Genomic DNA, 23177 nt, shown 5'->3' on the forward strand with positions numbered 1-23177 from the left:
GCCTTGCAATTTATTTTGCTAGCTACTTGAAATACATGCTTGGGGAGAAATGGAAGCTGCCCTTCTGTCTCCTGGGTCCTTAGATCTAACTTTGGAAATGGACTTTGACTCTTAGAACCCTGTAAACAATCTTAGCATTTTCTTTTTTCTTTTCTGGTTTTCATTCCAAATGATCTTGTTTATCTAAGAATAAACCTATTTTTAATCATTTGTCTTTTATACTGCCTCTAAATTTCAGGTTTCTACACCTACCAAGATACTTAACTGATACATTCAAAACATGATTAAAGGGTCATAGAGGACCCCTCATGTGCATATTAACAGTGAGAAATGTGCCTACTAGTACCGAAAATGAGTGGGACAACACCCATGAGACCACTTATGTGCCCACATTAATTGGCTCAGAGGCTGCAACGAAGAAAAGTGAATGGGCAGCATGTCACATGTAGACAGAGGAGGGATCTCACGTTAAACAGGTCGCGGGAACTCCCCTCCTCTGTTGTGAGCGAAAAGGTAGGTCTAGCTAAGGCCCTAGTCTAATTTCTGTTTCTGAAACTTGTTTTTAAAGCAAACCCATATGTAAGAAGCCCTTTATGAAACTGGGGGGGGGGGGAATAACCATTCAATATAAATTGTATACTCTTCTTCAAATGACATGAAAGTGGAATCCTCATTTTCTGGAAACTTGAATTCTTAAAGAATGCTTGAGTTTTTTTAAAAAATCATAAACCATCAATTTAAGGAAATAACATAGCATTACCTACTGAAATACGGGGATGTTTTCAGTGTTCAAAAAATCAGGGGACAAGATGTGCAAATGTTTTCCCACAATATTCATCTTAAGAATATTTTCAAAAGAGAAACAAACAATGTGTCTGCAGAATAGGGAGTTCTAAGGGCACAAAGGCTATTTTAATTATCTTTGTGGGGCGGAGAGGATGCATGTTGATATTTAAACATGGATCAACTTGATTTGCAGTCCAAGTACACATGTGGGTTGCTTACATCCCTTTTATGGCATTTCTTTGCCAGAAAGCATGTGGCTTCATGACAACAATCGTTTGGAGCACATGAGGACAACATAATATGCCATAGCTTATATGAGTTTGAAAATCTGATTGGCTGTCCAGCCTTATAAAATGTACATGGTTTCTGACCCATAAACACACGGATTCCTCGCAAAACACTAAGGCACACATGAGAAAGGTGCACTATCCCAATTGGGGAAGCCAGTGTGGAAGAAATTCTTGTATCTATGTGAGCACAAGGAAGGCATTGTATTGGCAGGATATGCAGCAAAGGCTGGATATGAATGCAAGGCTTTGAGAAGGGAATTTTAAAGCAAAAGAGGATAGAATCTGTATATGTTGTGTGTCTAAAAGTTTGCCCTTGAATCTACCTATGATTAGCTATTTCGCATCTTTCACTTCTTAACCTGCAAATGTTTAAATCTAAGTCTCAAAAGACTTCAGTGTTCTCTCTTATGAACAATTCTGGAGACATTGCCAGGCATGTACAGATTTTGAAAAATCAGTTTTGTCTGCATTTTACTAATTGTCAGGTGCCTTTCATTCCGTTGTTCACTTATTGGGGGAATTGTGTGTGTCCCCCATCCAATTTCCCCAAATTTGTGCAAATTCTCATTTGTGCATATTCACACTTGCAAAAAAAGCCTTCACCACCACGCCCTGCTTGCATGGGCGTGGGGAGGTAATTGCGCGGGAGGCGAATGGGACCGTGGCACTTGATCATTGGCCCACTGGCTGGGGGTGCCACTGAAGTGGGGAGGGGCGAGCTGCATTATTTAAGGCTTCACCTCGCACCTCTGCTCCGCTTTCGTTTTTGCAGCTTCTTCCCTCCCTCCCTGTAGAGAGTGTGGGTTCGCTAGTTGCCCTTTGGGGGGCCAAGTAGGAATTTTTTACTCTCAAATTCCTTTTATTTGGGAGTTTTTTCGCCTAATACACCCTCACTGTAAGACAGTGAGGGTGTATTAATAGGTTAAATTGGTTCTATTTGGTCACATTTGAATGGGCAGGCATGCGGGCATCAGGAGCAAGAATAAGGTTGGTGAGCATTCATAAGGCACCGTTGAGGTGATTGGTAGCACCTGAGCCCCTCACCTGGGAGTCCTGTGGCACCAGGTGATGGGATAAGGTTTACCTCTTAGGCCAGCCTAACTCACTCACTCAGAGTTTTGTAACATGACGGGGGGGTGTCATTGGAAGGCCTACCTACCCCAAAAGGGGAATCCTGATGGGTGGCGAAGAACATGCATCACCTGTCAGGATAAGAATCGATTGCACTATCCCAATTATGGCCAAGACATTGGCCAACATAGGATGCCTGCCTAGGCCTCCATCTTTCCTCACTGAATCCTCATAAATAAATGTGGCCGTATTTAACTCCAACCTTGTTGTCTGTCCCGTTATTTCACCTTCCTCTCGCAATGTGCAAATCCCCCCCCAAGAGGCGTGAATCCTACCCCATTTTCAGCTGGTTTTTTTTAAAAAAAATTACTTATTTTTCTACAACTAACTTTGCATAAAAGAAAGAATACCAGTCTACAGTTCACATAATCAGTGCAATGCAGAAAAAGCCAGTCTGATGCAGAACCCATGGGTCAGATTAATTGAAACCCAAACTCATTTGGTTTCATTGTAGATTCCTTCAACATTACTAGCTCTCCCTATGTGAACAAATGTGCAGAAGTTTTACACCAGTTTAATTATCACATTTCCCCCCACAGAATCTTGGAAAGTTTAATTTGGGAAGGGTGCTGGGAACTTGGGCCTAATCTACATCAAGCAGGATATTGCACTATGAAAGTGGTATGAAAGTGGTATATAAAAGGCAGGAGCCACACCACTGCTTTATAGTGGTATTGAAGTGCACTGACAACTGTTGGGGCCCATTGACCCATACCATATACTGCTTTCATAGTGCAATGTCCTGCTTAGTGTAGGTTAGGCCCCTGTGTGACATACCCCTAGCACCCCTCACATACCCACAATTCACAGGGTCCCCAGGGGAAAGGAAATAATTATTAAACCAGATAAATCTCCATGATGTAGATTTGTCTTTTTGGAAAGGTGTTCCTAAACTAGTTGCTTGCATATTGATTAAACATGTGCTTCCAGGATCTTTTTATTTTCTCAGCATTTTAACAGTCTAGCAACTTAATTTTAACTTCGCTATTTTAAATTTCTAGTTTATTTATTTATTTAAAACATTTATATCCTGCCCTATATCATTAAGAGCTCAGAGTGGCATACAGATAAAAACTTACAGTATAAAACAATAATTATACACAGTTAAAAACAAATTAAGTCTGTATTAATTACTGCATCACTGCTTGATTTGATCCCAGCTGCATTTTTATATTGTATTTCAGTCCATACTCCAGGAAATAAAGCCAGACTGCTCACTTGAGGGAATGGTATTAAAGGCAAAACTGAAGTACTTTGGCCACATAATGAGAAGACAGGATACCCTGGAGAAGAGGCTGATGCTAGGGAAAGTGGAAGGCAAAAGGAAGAGGGGCCGACCAAGGGCAAGATGGATGGATGATATTCTGGAGGTGACAGATTTGACCTTGGGGGAGCTAGGGGTGGCGACCGCCGACAGAAAGCTCTGGCATGGGCTGGTCCATGAAGTCACGAAGAGTCGGAAGCGACTGAACGAATAAACAACAAATTAAGCTTTTATACTGTTTATTTTATATTTTGAATGGTTTTTATGGTTTCAATTTTTGTAAACCGCCCAGAGAGCTTCAGCTATTGGGCGGTATATAAATGCAATAAATAAATAAGTTTTAAAAACAAACAAAACAAAACTCAAATTTGTTCATCCCATTTACCAGGAAATGTGAGAATTTGGGTAAGTTATTTAAAAACGCACATGAACTGAATGAAATTCTTACCCATGAATTCAAAAGCCAAACTCCATCTTTTGCTTGAGCTCAAGAAGCAGGCTGTTTTTGCAAAGCAGTAATTGAGTCCTAGTGCCTCTGTGAGCTGAACAACCACCTAGCATAGCTCATAATGAGCAGTAGTTTACAGAAATCTAATTAAGGGCTCAAGGTTGAAAATATGGTTTCATAAATTTATTGACATAACTTGTCTGACTCTGCAAACTGCAAACCTGCAGGCCGAAAAGAACCCCACTTTAGTTTAAAATATAAGTATTCTAAATTATCATCTGATGATGTTTTTTCTGACTTTCTTACAATGAAAATATGCTAACATCTAAGTTTTAATGAAACCTATAGCCCTCAGCAATTATTAACTAACAGTTCCATCCTATATGTGTTCAGTGAGACTCAGGTTTCACCCATCCTGTCTATTATGGTTTAAAAGCCCTACAGTGGCTGCATGGTGGTGCTGTAGTGGTTATATGATGCAGAAGCCACCTCACATCCACCGTGGGGCTGTCCTGCAAAGTTGGGCATTGGAAAAGTTGGGGACTTACCCCGACTTTTCATGCCAGAGCACGGTCAGTATGACTCTTCTACCATCTGACTTAGCCAGGGGCATTCCCAGGTGGAAGGCGACCTGTGATTGATTGCCGGAAGCCAGGTGAGGGGCAGGGGGAAGGCCCGGCTGCCTCTTTCAGTGAGGATTATTCACTGCCACCCTGCAGTAGCAATACCACAGGGTTTGGCAGCAGAGTGGTGCCAACACGGCACCATGAAGGCAGGGTCTCATTCTCAGGTAAGTGGGTAAGGCTGCACTCTTATACCCACATAGCTGAGCGTAAGCTCCATTGAACTCAATGGGAATTCTGAGTACTACTGTTGGATACCTTCATTGAAGTTGCTTAGTTCATGGAGGATAAGGCTATCAATGGCTACCAGTCACTATGGAATATATTCCCTCCAGTATCAGAGACACTATACCTATATACACCATTTGTTGGGGAACAGGAACAGAAATGTGCTATTGCTCTCATGTCTTAGTTGTGGGTTTTCCATAGGCAGACTGTTGGCCATTGTGTGAACAGAACACTGAACTAGATAGGCCTTTAGTCAGATCCAGAAGGGCTCTTCTTACCTAAACTGACAATTTGACCAAACAATAATCCTTAAACGGAGCTGCTTGTTTATTTATTTACATTTATATACCGGCCCACAGCCAAAGCTCTCTGGGTGGTTCACAAAAGCTAAAAACAGTAAACATTAAAAATATACAAAATTTAAAAACCACCAGAAACATAAAAACAATATATTGTTGTTGTTGATATTAGAGGTGTTTAGGGCAAGGGCTAAATTCCAATCTGGGAAATGTGGCGAAGGGGGAATCCCATCTGTGGGTGGGGCCAAAGGCAAATGGGTGTGGCCAAAAGGTGATTCTTATTTTACGCCTACTCAGAAGTATGCAGGACAAGCTTCTGCATGACTACTCAGAAGCAAGCAGGATTGCAGCACTTTCTAATAGCATCCCCAAATGTCAGGCCTCTGCTTGTCTACTCAGATGTAAGCATGAGCATTAGCCGTGTGTCTACTCAGCAGTAAGCAGGGCATGCCTCTGTATGCCTCCTGGCAAGAATAGTCTCTTATCTCTTATCAGAAGGCTCCTTTTCTCACCACTGAGCGTGGAAAAGTTCTCCTCTCTGATAAGCTGCTGTTCAGAGATAAGAGCTTTTTCCCTGCTGGGAGTGGAGGCATAGTGTGGAAAACTCACCTAGGCCATGTCCAGCCTGAGGGCTGGAGATTCCCTCTGCCTGTTTTAAAAGGCTATGTATCCTTAATCTTCAGCATTGTTAGCTTTGCTGATGTCCTTTTAATAACAGAAATATTGCACATGTACTTTTTATTGCAGCAAGGTGCTTCAACTCATTATACTAATTCCATTTCACCCCAGTTTACTTTACTAATCTATCCTTTCTGTAGCTTTGGCAGATTTGTCTTATGGCTAATAATAATAATAATAATAATAATAATAATAATAATAATAATAATAATAAATGAATTGTATTATGAGGGGTCATACAACACAAGCCTAATCAGAGCTAGCTTTGACCTTTTATAACTGCCTAACAGTGAGCCCAATGAGAATAAACTGAGGTCTTCACTCATATATCAAAAGCATTCTAAGGATTCATCTGGAACAAGAAGATATTGAAAAAATGCAAGCATGACTGCACGGCTATTGTTATTAAATGACTGCACCCTAATGATGGGAAATAGGAGCATTTTCATTTTTGCACTCATTCACCGAATTATGTCAATTTGCTTGAAAACTTTCAAGGTCTTTTCCCACAAAGAAATGTACAACATGAACATTTTATAGCCATTTTAATTGGCAGTTAGTTAGTAACCTATTAGAATGCCCCATGTATTCTAATGGGTCTTTGATAGGACTAAACACTCGCATATAATTAATATTCCCATGCCTATATCCTGGAAAATAGTTGAAGCAGAACTGCAACATGATCCCTGTGTTTGTTTAGTCTGAAGCAAATCTCTCTGAATTCAGCAGGACCTACTCCCCAGGATGTATTTGTAGGAATGGCATTTTACAGTGAAATTGTATCAGGGTAGGAGAGGGAGACACACAGGTAGAAGAATTGTCTTTTTCTATAAGGGGGTAGGCGGCTTATTTAATTTCTTTTGGCCTTTTTTGTATGTGGGGGGGGAGATCTTCTATAGGCATTAAAACACACACACCCCTAGTGTGATGTTTTACTGCATATGGCTATAATGTTAAGTTTAATATAAAGGTTGATTAGTTAATAAGAATGTTTGAAGAAGGTACTCACTGTGTGTTTGTTAGGGGTGTGCACGGACCCCCCGCTCCGCCCCGTGGGCCGATCCGAAAATTTCGGATCGGCCTGCTCCACGCCGACCACCCATACTCCGCTCCTCTTCGCCGTGGAGCTCCGGCTCCGCAGTGGAGGGGAGTGGCACCAGGTAAGGCCGGGAGAGGAGGGCGGGAGGTTTACCAGGCCCTGCCACCATCGCCGCCCGTGCAGCGATGGCGGCAGAGCCCGGTAAGGGACCAAGGGGGAGGGGGGCCTTACCTGCCTCCGTCCGCGGTCCATTGGCATCTTCAATTGAGCCCGCGGTTCAACCAGGAAGCAAGCGGCCCAGACTTCCTGGTTGAGCCACGGGCTCAATTGAAGACGCCGACGGACTGCGGACGGAGGCAGGTAAGGGAGAGGAGGGCAGGGGGTGTTACCGGGCCCTGCCGCTGTCGCCGCATGGGCGACAGTGACAGCGGCAGGGCCCGGTAAACCCCACTTACCTTTCCAGCGGAGCTCCGGATCAAGGCGAAGGATCCGCCTTCACCTCGCTCCTCTTCGCCATGCTCTGCTGGCCCCCCAATCCTCTTCGCCTCCGCCTTAAGGGCAGGCGAAGCCCCCCGCTCCGCTTCTAATTCGCCAGTCCGATTAGAAGCGGAGCACGTCCCTAGTGTTTGTAGCAGAATGGTAAGTATGAAGCCATAGAGGGGGAGTGAGTGCTGGATGGAAGGAGAGTGCTGATTGGATGTTTGTGTGGAACATCTGGATTGGTGTGAGGGAGTGGGAGGAGACGGAGAACTGAGAGATATATATGCTGCTGCTGACAGGAGAGAAGGGATGATATGATAATGATATGAGTTGAGGGGATATATGAGAGAGAAATTTGGAATAGAGATAGGAAGGGTCTGCGTGTTTTGTTGTTTTGGTGGATTAGAGTGTGGGAGAGAGAATAGCGTGGTTTAAAAGTGGTAGAGTAAGTAGGTGTACTTATACAGTTACATTTGAAACATTGAAGTGAAAGTACCATCTGAAACCGTTACGCATTGTACTTTGAAACCATACACTTGTGAACTGAGAGAAACCATTAAGCTGTTGAACCTGCATTAACATCTTGTTAATGTAGATTACACTCATTTACACCTGGTGTGGTCATTGGAGTACCTGGGGAAGGGAACAGGTCGATCTATGATGGCAGCAGAAGGGAGAAGTTTGGGGCGAGGGTGAGGATCTGTATAGCTGCTGGCCCTAAGCAGAAGTAGGTGCGCCACAGAGACGGCTTTAGCATCTCAAATCCCTGACAAAGACACCTCAGCTGGGTCCTTTGGCTTCCAGAAAGAACAAGCGTGACCCAGAGTAAACCCAGTGAAGGGTAGTCGTCACACCTACCCCCTCCCATTGCTCTCAATGGAAGGAAAACAATCAACTCATCTGTTCAAACCTCCATTCAGCATTGAAACTCTCTGGGTGAACTTAGGCTAGTCACTATGGCCTTTGCTAGACCTACCTTAAAGAAGTAGCATGGACTCCTTTCCACTTGTCAGACGTGATGGGGTAAAGGAAAGCTCTGTCATGTTGGCCATTTTGTTTAATGTCTTAAAGGGGCCAGGTGCGCAGGAATGCACCAGCGACTAAGGTAGGTGGTTTTTTAAAAAAGGGTTCCCCGCTCCCCCCCTACCCCCAATTTCCCCACCCTGGCTGTGATTCCTCCCCGTGATCTCCGATTCCCCCCATCCTCCCTGGCTCCAATTCCCCCCATCTCCCCATCCTGTCCTGATGGCTGCAGTGCTCCTGTGGAGCACTACCTGCCATCCGCCGCTTTTCCCAGCTACTCACGAGTAAATGCAGTAGCCAGGAAAAGCGGCGGACTGGTCTACATGCCCATGGTCTCGGGCTCAGCCCAGGACAGCGGGAAATACTGGGCCACAAGCAGTGCCTGTTACCCCGGGGCCAGGGAGGTTTGAGCCCGGGATCCCCTGTGCGTCATCTGGATGCACAGAGACGAGCCCGGTCCTCGCACTGGGCTAACCCCTTGTCTAGCATAGGCCTATCTCTCAGCCTAATTTACCTCACAGGGTTGTAGGATATAACTTACGCCGAGCAGGATATAACTTTGAAAGCATTTTTGGCAATCGTATATGGAATGTGTCCTGGGCCCCAACAGTTGTCAGTACCATTACAAACCTTTATAAAGCAGTAGTGTAGATCCTGCCAGAGAAAACCTGCATCTGCAAACTATGATGCTTTTGTGAAGTTCCCTCTTCTCAGATCTACTTGCATTATCTCAACTCTTCTTAGATCTATTTGCATTATTTCAACTCCATTATTTTGACTGCTGTGCAATCCATGTGGTTATATCAAAATGCAGTCTGGCAAACAAGACAGAGAGCTCCAATCTTTTCTCATGTGGTCAGGTAAGAAGGTGCTGCAAATAGGATAGGTAAACATGGAGCATGCAAGCAGGTAATTAAAGCTGAGAACACTACATAAGTGGAGATTAGTAGAGGGTTTTAAGGAGAGAGTCTGCATTTTCTTGGCTTCTCATGAATTATGACTTCATAGAAAATTGAACCTAGGCCTGGAGAGAGGGGATAAAATAAAAAACTATTGCATAAAGAGAAGAAAATGCAAATAATACGTACAATGACCTGTTTTGCTCCCCTTGCCTTCTCATTCCCCTATTCAAAAGACACGATTAGCTCAAAATATTTGATTAGCTAAATCTCTTGAAATGTTTTTTTAAAAAATTATTTTAAGTTGATTATGGGAAATTACTTTTAAGACCAAACCAAAAAAAAAAAAAAACTATTGGTAATAAGGAATCTGAAACAAAATGTGGTGACAATGCATTACTTTTGACATCATTTTGCAATGTGTCAATGAATATTTTCCACATCGTTTATGATGTTGCGTTTTATCTGCTGAGAACAAATCAAGCTGTTTTGCTTAGCATATCTTGGTTTGTTTGTCCAGCGGCATGCTTTTTGGCTGCAATGATTTTTTGCTCTGCCATTTTGCTGGTGATAAAAACCTAATTTGTTTTTGCCCAGTTACTGGTTGAGGATTTCAGCAGTTATCAATTATATGTGTGTCATTCTTGGCTGACATTGAAGCTGTTATTTGAAATGTCACCTTACCCCCCCCCCCTACAGTGGGTAATTTACATTTGCTTCTTTACCAAAGCAGATAATAGAAGCCAATGGGCAAAAGATAACTAGAGGGTCCCTTTTCTACATTTGTGTATATGTCATGATGTAATGACAACTCCATTCATGTGGTAAATAATTTTGCTTATATAGCCATGCTGCCTTGACTGATTGAGAGCTATTTTGGGTCTTATGAGAAGTATATCGCCAACCTAAATGCATAAAGTTTGCCAATGTTTTAGAGGTGAGTAATTTACAACTTTACATTTTATATCTGGCTGCCCTATAAAGAGAAGATTGACCTTTTCTTTCCATATTCACATGGAGAATATACACATAATTGTGACTTGATCTTTTATGTGTTTGTTGGTGTGTGTGTGTGTGTGTGTGTTGGGATTGGAGTAAACTCTCTTTTTTTGAAGCCATCTTTAAATAACTGCTAGTTTTGTCCTCCATAACGGAAGGGATAAAGAAAATGTGCATTTGAAAACTTCCTAGCAAGTTAAGATGGAGGACCCTGTCCCAGGAAAACAACAACAACATTTTTTTTAAACAACCAGCCTAGAAAAGTTTTATACAACATGAAAACTTGCACACTACATTGAAAATATTGAATGGTCAAGAATAAATGTATGTATATTCTCTCCATGTTAATGTTGTGGTGGGCCTCCATGATGACCTGTTTTAAGAGAAGAAAAAATGTGGTCATCTACCAGCTATGCACATCTCAGCAGTCCCACTGAAGTTCAATGGGGATTAGTCTCTAGTGAGTGTGTTTAACTGAAGCTTAAATGAAGTCAATTGGACTCAAGTCACACCTTCCTTGGACTCAATTCAGAGTTGTATATTTTCTATGTAGAAATAGGCTGTGTAAATTCCCTATGCTTCATGTCTCTCCCAAGGGACAATGGCTTGGATCCTAAGTGTTCATTCCATGAAGAGAAAAAACAGCTAAAATTGCCATCCTGCTTCAAGGGCCAGGGTTTTAAGTGTTTAGCTTTTAAAAGTCTGGGTTTGAATCTGCATTCGGACAACACAATAGTCAATGGTGGGTTAATAGTCAACTCCATGGTTGATTATCAAGGGGGTACTCCTCACACAAAATGATTATAATCAATCATGCTGTGGAGTAAGGCCAAAGTCAGTTTAACTATTAGTCAATGGTGTGTTTGATTGACACATTCTCAACCCTCTCTTCCCCCTCAGTCCTCCCGCTGATATCCCATCAGCCATTGAGAGTACTGCTGGTTGGACTAGAGCAGCAGTCTCTGCTTTGATCACTCTTGCCAGGGGGCTCTGTAGTTGCCAAAAATAACTATCTCTGTGTGACAAAGTAGTCAATGGTGCCCAATACATGACACGATAACCAACGGTTGTTCAAATAATCAATTCTGCACAGCGTTGGTTATTTTGGCCGAATAATCAACCGTGGTGTGGAAAAGCCCCTACAGACAACACAATAAGCCACCATTGACTATTTAACCCACCATTAGTTATTGTGTCATTTGAATCCAGGAAGGATCTACACTACTGCTTTAAAACAGTTTATAACACTTTTGACAATTGTTGGGGCCCAGGACACACTCCATATACAGTTTTCAAACTGTTTTCAAAATGTTATATCCTGCTTGGTGTAGATCTGACCCCAGTCTTTGTGTATTCCACCATGTTTTGTTACTGAATTAGGGTTATCATCTCTCTGTTCTGAGAGCCTCCCCTACATGGCAGACAGGTCTAACATAGACTTCTCCACAGCTGGGAATAGCTGTACCAATTGATAAGAATTTACTAAAATTTGCCTATTTTTCCATATGCAGAACAGAAGGAACTTTAGATATCAAAAAATCTGAATATAGAAGAAATAACTAAATAACTTTATTTATTTAGTTATTTTCTTTCTCTACCACCATTATGGGATCAACTAAGGCAGAATGTGGAATATTCAAGGACAGCAAATTGTCCATTATTTAGATGATGACAATGCCAACGACGCCTATGTTGGGTGCCATTTGAATGTTCTGCGTAAGGTATCAACACTTTTGGCACAGCCTCTGGATACCAAAGGCAGAATATTACATCTTCACATATTGCTATAAGGGCTCCTCTCTTTTACTTTTCAAAAACGGTAAACGGGGTGGTGGTGCATGTGCTGCAGTACTAGAAGGCAGGAGCACACAGCCTTAAACAAAAATCTAAAGTGGGGCATAGAATAGTGGAGGCGTGGCTTTGGAGGACAGGATAATCTTGTTGCTGGCTGAGTTTAAAAAGCTAATGAAGTTCTCCTGTGCTGGAGTGTTACTTTGAATGCTTTGCTTTAAACATTTTCATCCCTGTGCATTCAACCATGTTAATGCTTAATTAGGTTGCCACCTCTTTTTTATTCTGATAGGCTCCTTATCAATAACAGCTATACAGCAGACAGGTGCATCATGGTCCTGGGGAATAGCTGTACTTGTTGAATTTGGCTGGTGCAGATAGGTGAGGATTTTGTTTTGGTTCTTTCTTTATAAGAATTTACCAAATTTTTGCAGATTTCGTCAGGTAACAGAATAGAAAGAACTTGAGATTATTATTTTTTTAAAAAAAATAAAGTTGAATGCAGGGGAAAGCTGTACTGTTAGATGCATCTACCCCTAATAATTTCTTCCCTTCCTGGGAGATCCAAAATATGTTGCTGCATCAGGAATTTGTACATATCTGAGGTGGGGAAGATATGGAATATGTTTTTCAGGTATGCTGTTATTGCAGAGGGACAGAAAGTGTCATGTCATGTTTCTCAGAACGCTCTTACTTTCGATGGGAGGCAATGATGAGGCTTGTTAAGTAATCCACAAAGCTTTTATTAAGCAATAAACATCTCTTCTACATGGGCTATACAGCACCATGTACATTGATGGTGCTATATAAATAAATAATAATAATAATTATGGGCCAGATCTACACTAAGCAGGATATAACACTTTGAAAACGTTTTGAAGACTGTATAGGGAGTGGGTCCTGGGCCTCAACAGTTGTCACTACTGTTATAAACTAGGGCTATGCACCGTTTCGGATCTGAACCCCGAATACGAAATGAATAGGGGTATTTTGGACCATTCCGAAATGGATCTGAAACAGTTCAGCTGAGGTCCAAAATGATCCAAAATGGTTTGGATCAATCCGAAACATTTCAGAAGGGGAAGATTAGGGACAGATCATTTATTAATTACATCCAATCCTTTGATATTGTTCTGCTCCAGGAGACTTGGGCTTGTGAACAGATAACTTTCAATGGGTATATTGCTACATCACTGGCAGCAACTAACTTCCTCATTTTTCCAGAAACACACATGTAACTTTGCATCGTCACAGAACGTAATCAGGGCTTGATGCATGGCAATTTTGAAGAACATCCGCACATCCACTGATTTTTAGGATTATTTTAAAGATTTTACCCTCAAACCATCTCCTATTTACAAAAATGCATTTATTTCCGTCACTTTTAAAGGTAAAGTCACATAACTTGACAACGTGATATATCCTTAGGCAGGGCAATTTTGAAGCACATGGCTTCATCCCCTGATTTTTCATGAATTTCTACAACTCAAACCTAATTGAGGACTAGTATCTTGAGAGGTAGTTTCACCCCCCAAAAGAAATGAAATTACAGATACAGACCTGAAAATTAGCACCATAGTAGGTCTTCAGAAGGGCTTGATGCATGGCAATTTTGAAGCACATGGGTCCATCCGTGATTTTAACAGTTTTAGCCAAGTTCAGAAAGCTCTGTGCTTATTGGCAGCTGTGATTGACAAGTTCTTACCTAAATTGGCAGGAGGAAATACAGGCTGTCCTTAGTATTGTCTGTGTTCCTTTGCTTTTTGTACATGGGGGGATGGTTTGAGGGTAAAATCTTTAAAATAATCCTAAAAATCAGTGGATGTGCGGATGTGCTTCAAGATTGCCATGCATCAAGCCTTGCTTATGTTCTATGATGATGCAGAGTTACATGTGTGTTTCTGGAAAAATGAGGAAGTTATAGCACTTTGAAATGACTGGAACTCACATTTTTAAAAAATCATTGCAAGAAAACTGATGGAAAGATCTGTCTAAAATTGGACACACATAAGCATCTCCAAGGTATCTGTAAGCTCACCAAATGCCATTGTTCTATAATTAAAAATGAAGTAGTTACAGGCGTTTCTTTCAGACAATGCATGTCAATGGAAAAAATGGCGTCCGAATAGCGTTTCGGAGGTCCAAATTTTCTTCAGATTTGGATCCAAAACAAAACCGGGGGGTGGGGTGGGGTGTCCCAAAAAGACCCGAAATGAAGTGGGCCAGTTTCGGAAGGTCTGAAACGGGCTCTGAAACGAAATGTGTTGTCAGTGCACAGCCCTATTATAAACCTTTTTAAAGCAGTAATGTAGATCCTGCCATGAATAGAGTCTAACCTAGTTTTTGTGAACTGTCCAGGGAGCTTCGGCTGTTGGGCGGTATAAAAATGCAAATAATAATAATAATAATAATAATAATAATAATAATAATAATAAACTCCTGGAAACGTCCCCCTAGGCAAAACTATGTAAACTAAGCAAGGCAATTCTCCATTCAACAAGAATAAGAAGCTACTTCTCAAATGCCTGTAACTTCAGAATGCCTGGTGCTGTGGCAGGTTCTGGCGCAATCTCTCCGATTTTCTCACACCTTCCTTTTGCGCCGTGCATTTCAGCTTCTGGTGTACCCTAGCACCAGCTAGTTTGTTGGGACGCTGATCCCCGGAAGAAACCTCACTTCCCACTAAGTGTGTAGGATTTGGCCTTGAGGAGATAAGTTCTGGAGGGGTCCGACTCCCAGCTGGGGAATCACCTGTGAGAGCTTCCTCCCCCACTGGTACAGCCTGGCTGGTGTCTGGCGCGGCATCTTCTAGTTCTGAATCTGATTCTGATTGATTACCTGAAACTAGGGGTGTGATCCGCTTCTCGGATCGGAGAAGCAGAAGCGGATCGGGGTGATCCACCTCTGCTACAGGTGGAGGAGAAGTGTGGCAAAGAGAAGCAACCATAAGAGGATTGTTCCTCTTTTCGTGGAGCGCTCCGCCCGCCATTTTGGATTTTTTCGCCCATAGGATTGCATTGCAGAAAAGATTAGTGGATAACTTTTTTGTTTTTCAAGCTATCTATTTGAAACTCACTGTGCTTAGAGAGTCGTGGGTGGGGGTTATTTTGAGCCTATTTCCAGCACTTTGCATGCTGTGGTTTGCTTGCTATATTTAAAAAAAAAACAGGGTAAAAAAAGCGGGAGAGGTACCTTTTTGAAGTGCTGAGAGGCAGATTCAATTCCCAATCATAATCACCTGATGAAGCATCCTCCAATACCAAAGTTGGAGAGGGGGATAAGCAAAATGGGATACTTAGTAACTTGGGATACTGGGAAACTTTTCTTTCTTAGTCTCTGAACGGACTTTTCCCAGTATTTTTTTAAACAGTAGCCCCACCAAACGCACAAACACAACCTGAAATCATATACTAAGCAAATAAATAACAAATAGGAAACACAGCACTGCTACCCACCCTAACCTTGATGAACAACTGAATAGATGTGGTGCAAGGGGATGAGGTCCCCTAGGGCATGTGGATGTGCCCAGTGCACACAGTCCTGTCCTTGGAGGGTCATCAGAACCCTCCAAAGATTAACCAGTGGAGAAGCTATGTCTGTCATGAGTTGAAGTGTCAGGTAGCTTCTTAAAGACTGGTACTTAGAGCCAGTCAAATTGGCACAGTTCCCCCTCCCCCTGGGCACGTCTACTTTCCTCTTACTGGTAAAAGACAGACATAGCCTTTTTTTAAAAAAAATCTTCTTGTTGTTTATTCAGCAACACTGCTGCTTTTAATTCCACCCCTCCTTTGTTTATTTATTTATTACATTTTATACACCCCATAGCCCAAGCTCTCCTGGCTTTTCCTCTTCAGTGAAGTCAGGCAGGCTTTCATTGTGGTTCAACTCCTTGTTGTTGTTGTTGTTGTTGTTGTTATTGCTATTGATATTAATTATTACTGCTATTATTAACGTTATTATTTTGTTGTTGTTTAATAATGGCTGTGATTACAATGCAGTCAATCAACTCTGAAGCAAGGATCACAAAGCTTTACTCTTATCCTCCTAGCCTCCTAGTTCTGGGATGCAAAAGAAAAGGCATCTCTCTGTGCTGCTCCCGCCTCACAGGGAAGGTTTGCATTACTGGCTTTGAAACAATCCTTGGCTCACTTCGTTGTGCCCCCAGAAATGTCTGCTCCATGCCTGCCTTCCCGCCTCCGCCTGGGTGCTGTTGTTTTGGGGTATCTGCTGGGACTGACTTCCCCATAGATCTATGGCATACCTCTGCCTGCCTCTCTCCCCGCCTGGTGCCTGGGAGCTGTACTACCCGATGGGCTTTGTGTTTCAACCCCACAAGCCTCTGGCATGCTTGCTCCCAGTGCTGCCTGTCCTCCTCTGTGCCCGCCTTGCAGGGATGGTTTGTGTGTCTTGCTTTGACTCAGGGGATAAGTCCTTCCTGCGCTCACTTAGACTTTTTGAAGTTTCAAATAATTTTTTCAAGTGTGGAAGAAGATTCATATTTAGGTTTAGCTACTCCCCAATTTATGGCATGTTGGGATTTCCTTTGAAATGGCCATAAATAAAGAAAGCCCATTGAGCTGTCTGCAGCTTTAAAAATCCCTGAGATACTGGGGTGTCAGATTTTCAAAAATCCCCCCAAAATCAGGGGATGCTTGGATTTGCTTGAGGCTTGGCATGCATGTGTATACATGGATAAGCTATCATGGTGCCAAGTTTGAGGTTTCTAATGTTAACAGAAAAAAGTTGTAGGCGTTTTTGGATTTCAATGCAAGTCTATGGGGGGGGGGGAAGCGGAGCTCTGATCTGGATCCAGAGCTCCGCAGTGAAACAGAGCGGACCCGATCCGGAAGTTGCGTATCTGGAAGAGAAGCGGATCTGGGGGTCCATGCACAACCCTACCTGAAACATCTTCTCCCAAAACAGGGGCAATAGGGTTAGACATGACAGAAAATATGAGAAATGGGCACATCCTGTTTTCCCCACATAGCAAAGTAAAATCTAAAGTAGTGCTGTGCTGGAAGTTTTGACTATTCAATTTTTGGCATTTCGTAGGGGGTGGGGGGGGGAAAATGAAAACTCAGGTGAAAGAGGCCAGGAGAGGTGAGAACTTTGGAGAATTTTCTCCTTGAGGAGGGGACAGGATTTCCACATACCTTTTTAAATGTAGCCACAGGGAGAGAGAAAGTCCCCCCAAATAGGGGACAGAATTCAGCCCAGCACTAATCTAAAGCAGCTCCAGTAACAACTAAAGCTCCTTTGTGGGGGCTTTTACTTGCAAATCACTCCTCCTAGATTGCCCAGGGTTCCATGCATCTTCACTTCCTCACTTCAAACTGAACTTAAGGCAGCTTCCCATGTAGCTGAATAAAGGACACTTGCATATCTTTCACACTTTGCAACTGCATCCTGTTTCCAGACATAGAGACTAATCTCCATGCTGAGGGAAAAGAAAATGTCTATGAAGCAGAGCTCCACGATGCTGCAATTATATTTTCCATACCATACTCTCTGCTTCCCCTCCTTTTTTTTACCTTTCCTAAAGGCATTCTGTAATGATGCTGCTGCCTGGGCAATTATCACCATTTTTTCCGTTTCGTTTATTCTTTCCTTATTGTTATGGCCAGCTCATTGCACCACATGCCTCCTATTCTCTCTCTCTCTCTCCACCAAAGTCTCATAACAAACCTACAGTAACATTTACCTGAGAAAATGTTACAAAAGAAAAGGAACATATCATGCTGTTCATCACCATGCTGCTAACAAAAATCATCATCATCATAAAAAAAAAAATCCCTAAAGAATGTCCCTGGAATATATTTCCATACACACAAAAAGTGTCAGGCAAAGGGTTAGAAGTCTTGGGGTTTTGTCCTCAGAGAAGGAGGTATTCCAAATGGCCAAGGTTTTTAAACATTTATCTAAAAATAAAATAATAAAATATAGGTACTCAGCCATCCAAAATAGATTTAATTTTCTTTTAATGTTTCTGTAAGTCTGCCAGGATTTAAATTGGATGCCCGGATTCAATTTTGGTTTAAGGAATATGATATTATCCAGCCTAGGAGTAGTTGAGAGTTTTAAAAGTTTTATTTGCTCATCAAAATAACATGCCTATAATATATTGCAAATACCCAGAAGCTATCCATCTAGTCCTGACATATTTCACACCACGGTTGTAGTAGCCGAGGGTGACATGTAAGGCTTTTAAATATCAGAGAGGGATTTTTTAAAAACTTAATTGACTTCCCATTTGATTGACTTTGCCTTATTATACCTATCTACTTGCCAGCTTGATTCAACCAGTCACACTGTGGTCATCATTAATTCTACTGTTTCTCACAATATTCTCTTTTAATGCCAGCCCTAAAAGGGTTCAAATTAGTGCTGGGCCAAAAATTTCAACCATTCCTTTTTCACCATTTTGTGGAGGGTGGGGAAAAAATGAAAACTTGGGCGAAAGAGGTTGGGAGAGGTGAAAATTTCAGAGAATGTTTCTCCTTGGGGAGGGGATAGGGTTTCTACATACCTTTTTAAATGTAGCCAGTTGTTGAGGGGTCTTCTTCTTTCTTTTTACTTTTTTTTAAGAACATCTCCAGCATTTTCAGGAGCCCAAGAGTTCTTCCAGAGTGCTTATTGGAGTAGGGTGACCATATGAAAAGGAGGACAGGGCTCTTGTATCTTTAACAGTTGTATTGAAAAGGGAATTTCAGCAGGTGTCATTTGTATATATGGAGAAACTGGTGAAATTCCCTCTTCATCACAACAGTTAAAGCCGCAGGTGCCCTGCCCTCTTTTAAATCTGGTCACTCTAGTATAGCTTCTGCAGCTTTAACTGTGGTGATGAAGAAGGAATTTCTCCAGGTTCTCCATATATACAAATGACACCTGCTGAAATTCCCTTCTCTATGCAACTGTTAAAGATACAGGAGCCCTGTCCTCCTTTTCATAGGGTCACCCTATATTGGAGAGGAAGAGGTTACATGGTCTCCAATAGGAATTCATTAAGAACGGCTGGGCTCATCCAAATGCTGAGGGAAGGGGTGTTTGTTTGTTTGTTTATTTGTTGTTGTTTTAAAAAGAAACTAAAAAACAGGAAGAAGGCCCCTCAGCAAACCGCTACACTTAAAAAAGGTATGTGGAAACCCTGCCCCTCCCCCCAAGGAGAAAAATTCTCTGAATTTCCCCTCCTCCCTGTGAAAGAGGCAGAGCTAAGAATGCTCATCGACACCAAGCAGAATATTCTACTATGAAAGCAGTATGAAAGCGGTATATAAAAGGCAGGAGCCACACGACTGCTTTATAGTGGTATTGAAGTGCACTGACAACTGTTGGGACGCATGACACATACCATATACTGCTTTCATACCACTTTCATAGTGTTATATCCTGTTTGGTGTAGATGTGTCATGGACCCCAACAGTGCACTTCAATACTGCTATAAAACAATAGCGTGGCTCCGGCCTTTTATATACCACTTTCATACCGCTTTCATAGTGGAATATCCTGCTTGGTGTAGATGAGCCCAATGTCTCCTTTGCAGGGAGAGACAGAGGCCTTTGCTAGACCTACCTTAAAAGCCACAATGGAGGAGGGGAGAGCCCACGATGCAACTATTGCAGGCTGTCCCCCTAGTCTAGATGTCAGACGTGACGAGCTAAAGGAAAGACTCGTCGCGTCCGACATTTTTTGTTATTTTCTTAAAGGGGCAATGCGCACGAACGCTCGTGTGTTCAGGTAAGGTTTTTTTTAAAAAAATAATAATTTGATTTTCCCGCTCCCCCACCCTGCCCCTGATGGGCCCAGTGGCTTCTCCCGGCTATGCGCGAGTAATTGCGTGGAGCTGGGAAAAGCTGCAAAACGGGCTACACACTCGTGGCCCGAGACTGTGGGGAAAATCGGGCTGAAAGTGGTAGGCTATATCCCGGGGCCAGGGAGGGTTGATCCCTCCCTGAGCCCGGGATCCACTGTCCGTCATCTGGACGCACAATGGCTATCCCGGGTATCAGTCTGGGATATATAGCCTGGTCTAGCAATGGCCAAAGTTCCTGAAAATAGGTGGCAGGATTCAGCCCAGCACTAGTTAAAATCATTGTGTGAGGAGAAAGGATGCTCCATCCCCACCCCCCTCTCTCATCACATTTGTCTCGTGGAGGGCAACAGTCTGTCAAGGAGAGCCTCCTATACCCATGGAGGCTCTCCACATGAGCCAGAACATTATTATTATTATTTAGCCAATATAGAGGGCTCTCTTCTTCAGATTTTCTCCCGCCCTGAATTGAGGACAGCAAACATAACAACTTCTCCTCATGTATTGATTTTAATCCTTCTTTGAATGTCTGAATAGGGCTATTGTATTGACTTCTTTCCAGCTCCAATGGGCCTCCTAATTTTGACATGGAAGACATGGGATGAAATACCCACTGGGTGGCCTTGGGCAAGTTGCTGTTTCCCATTCTCATCTTTCAGATTTTTTATGTAGATAAGGCAGATCATGTGTATATTATATTTAATTCCCAATGAATCATGCATTGGCCACTTAAGTGCAGTTCAGCTTACAAACTGCCCTCTGTCTCTCCATTATCTTGGGATAATGGAGGCTGACATCAAGAGCCTTTGCTGTCTATATCCTTGTTGGTTTGCTCATTAGATTTGTATACCACACAACTGGCAAATACCCTTGGGGTGGTTTAAAATTATAAACCATTTAATAAAACGGTTACATTCCCAACACTCATATGGTAGCGCCTGAATGAGTAATCAAGGTTCAACAACCGACACTATAACAAACTATACCAATGTGCATTTTTGACGGGGTTTCCACCCAGATTTTGCTAATTGTATTTAATATGTATTGCTCTTTAACATTTATGCATACGTTTAGCTAATTCTGAAATTTATTTTCTAGTTCTCGCTTATCTCTGTCTCCTAGTGGAACTGGCATACCTATCTTATGGTGTTTAAAAAAACAAACGAAAAATCTCTATAAATTTCACAGTGTGCATATTGCAGTTTATTGGCTTGCCACAATCATTCGTTTGCCCCAGTAAAGAGAGTATAAATCACTTATCCAAATTAGTTCTGGAATGCAGCTATAAGGAGATTTGAGTTTAAGATAGCAATTCCTGGCCTATTTGCACTGGATAATTCTTGCTACCTGGTTATGTCTTGCAAGGTAATCAATATTTGACAGAGCAGGGCATCCTGCAATGATGTAATCTATTGATTCGGTGTGTGCCTGCATTCATGGCATTAGTCATTATCTGTAATTTTAGGGCGAAATCTGTCATAACATCTTGAATGGCAGTTATAATATACTCTCCTTGAGCATAAGGCTTTGTCTATTCTCAGCAGCTCAATTGACTCCGTATCATCAGCCAGAAACCAACACATTTCCATTTCACATATACATAAGAACATAAGAAGTGCCCTGATGCTGGATCAGACCGAGGGTCCATCTAGTCCAGCATTCTTTTCACCCAGTGGCCAACCAACCATTGGCCAGGGACGAACAAGCAGGACATGGTGCAACAGCACCCTCCCTCCCATGTTCCCCAGCAACTGGTGCACACAACCATTAGGGCTAGTAGCCATTGATAACCTTTGCTTTCAGGAATTTATCCAAACCCCTTTTAAAGCCATCCAAATTGGTGGCCATCACTACATCTTGCGGTAGTGAGTTCCATAATTTAACTATGTGCTGTGTGAAGAAATACTTCCTTTTATTTGTCCTGGATCTCCCACCAATCAGCTTCATGGGATGACCCCATGTTCTAGTATTTTGAGAGAGGGAGAAAAATGTCTCCCTATCCACATTCTCCATACCGTGCATAATTTTGTACACCCCTCTCATGTCTCCCTTTAGCCTCCTTTTTTCAAGCTAAACAATCCCAGTTGATGTAGCCTTCCAGTAGTTGAATTACAGATTCTGCTCTCTCCAGTTCATCAGGGCATAATTATTACCACCACCTTTTTGTGGGATGGGCATCAATTGCTGGGTTTATAGAAGCATGGGAATATTGTGCAGGATCTATCCTCCAGATGCGTAGCTGCATGCGCAGGAGAGGATCCCCATAAGGCAGAAATGCAGAACCTCTTTCAGGTTGAGGGCTGAATTCAATTTTGGAAAAGCCCCCAGGGACCACATTCCAGTGATGGGCAGGTCAAAGGCAAAAGAGGTGGGGCCAAAAATACAACCCTCCCCCCAAATACCATCATAATGTACCTCTTAAAGCTCTTGCTGCCAGCAACTCAGAATTAGGAGAGGCATTTCAACCTTTTGATGGGGAAAAACTGCACAAAAGCCAGGAAATCATCAAACTATCACTGATGTGGGGCAGGAGTGGGGCTAGAAGTAGTGTGACCATCTGGGGAACACTGGAAGACCAGATTTGGCCCCTAAGCCTGAGGTTCAGACTTTCCTCTCCTCTTCTAAACCTCAGATGGATAGAGGTCCATGGCAATGCTCATGGCCATTACGTTCTATGGGAAACCTTTGTGCTTATCTCCATGTCATAGGGGCTGTCTATATGGCTTAATTGTCCTGTGGCGGCTGCATGGTGGCACTGCGCCAGTTATATGATGCAGCCACCAACCTGCAGCCACCATGCGGCAAATCATCGAAGCTGTGCCATAAAAATGTTGGGGACTTAACCCAACTTTTGCCTTTGAAGTGAGATCACCACAGCCCTTCTGCCGTGTGACCTCACTTTGGTGGTCTGGGGTAAATGGTAACCGCTGATTGGTCCCTGGCAGCCTGCAATGAGGGGGGCAAGTGCCAGTACTTGGATGTCCGGAAAACCCCATGCTCCCTGCTGGCATGGAGATTTCCCGCTCCCACCCATTATTATTATTATTATTATTTATTTATATAGCACCATCAATGTACATGGTGCTGTACAGAGTAAAACAGTAAATAGCAAGACCCTGCCGCATAGGCTTACAATCTAATAAAATCATAGTGAAACAATAAGGAGGGGAAGAGAATGCAAACAGGTACAGGGTAGGGTAAGCAGGCACAGGGTAGGGAAAAACTAACAGTAGAAAGTAACAATAGAAGTCTGCACAACAGTAGAAGTCTGCACAACAGTAGAAGTCTGCACAGTACCCAGGGGTACTGTGGGGTTTAAGGGGGAAGGAGCAGCAAAGCAGTGCTGACAAAGCAGCAGCAAAGCAGTGCTGACAAAGCAGCAGCAAAGCAGT

This window comes from Elgaria multicarinata, chromosome 4 (assembly GCF_023053635.1).
Source record: "Elgaria multicarinata webbii isolate HBS135686 ecotype San Diego chromosome 4, rElgMul1.1.pri, whole genome shotgun sequence".
In the NCBI taxonomy this organism is placed as follows: domain Eukaryota; kingdom Metazoa; phylum Chordata; class Lepidosauria; order Squamata; family Anguidae; genus Elgaria; species Elgaria multicarinata.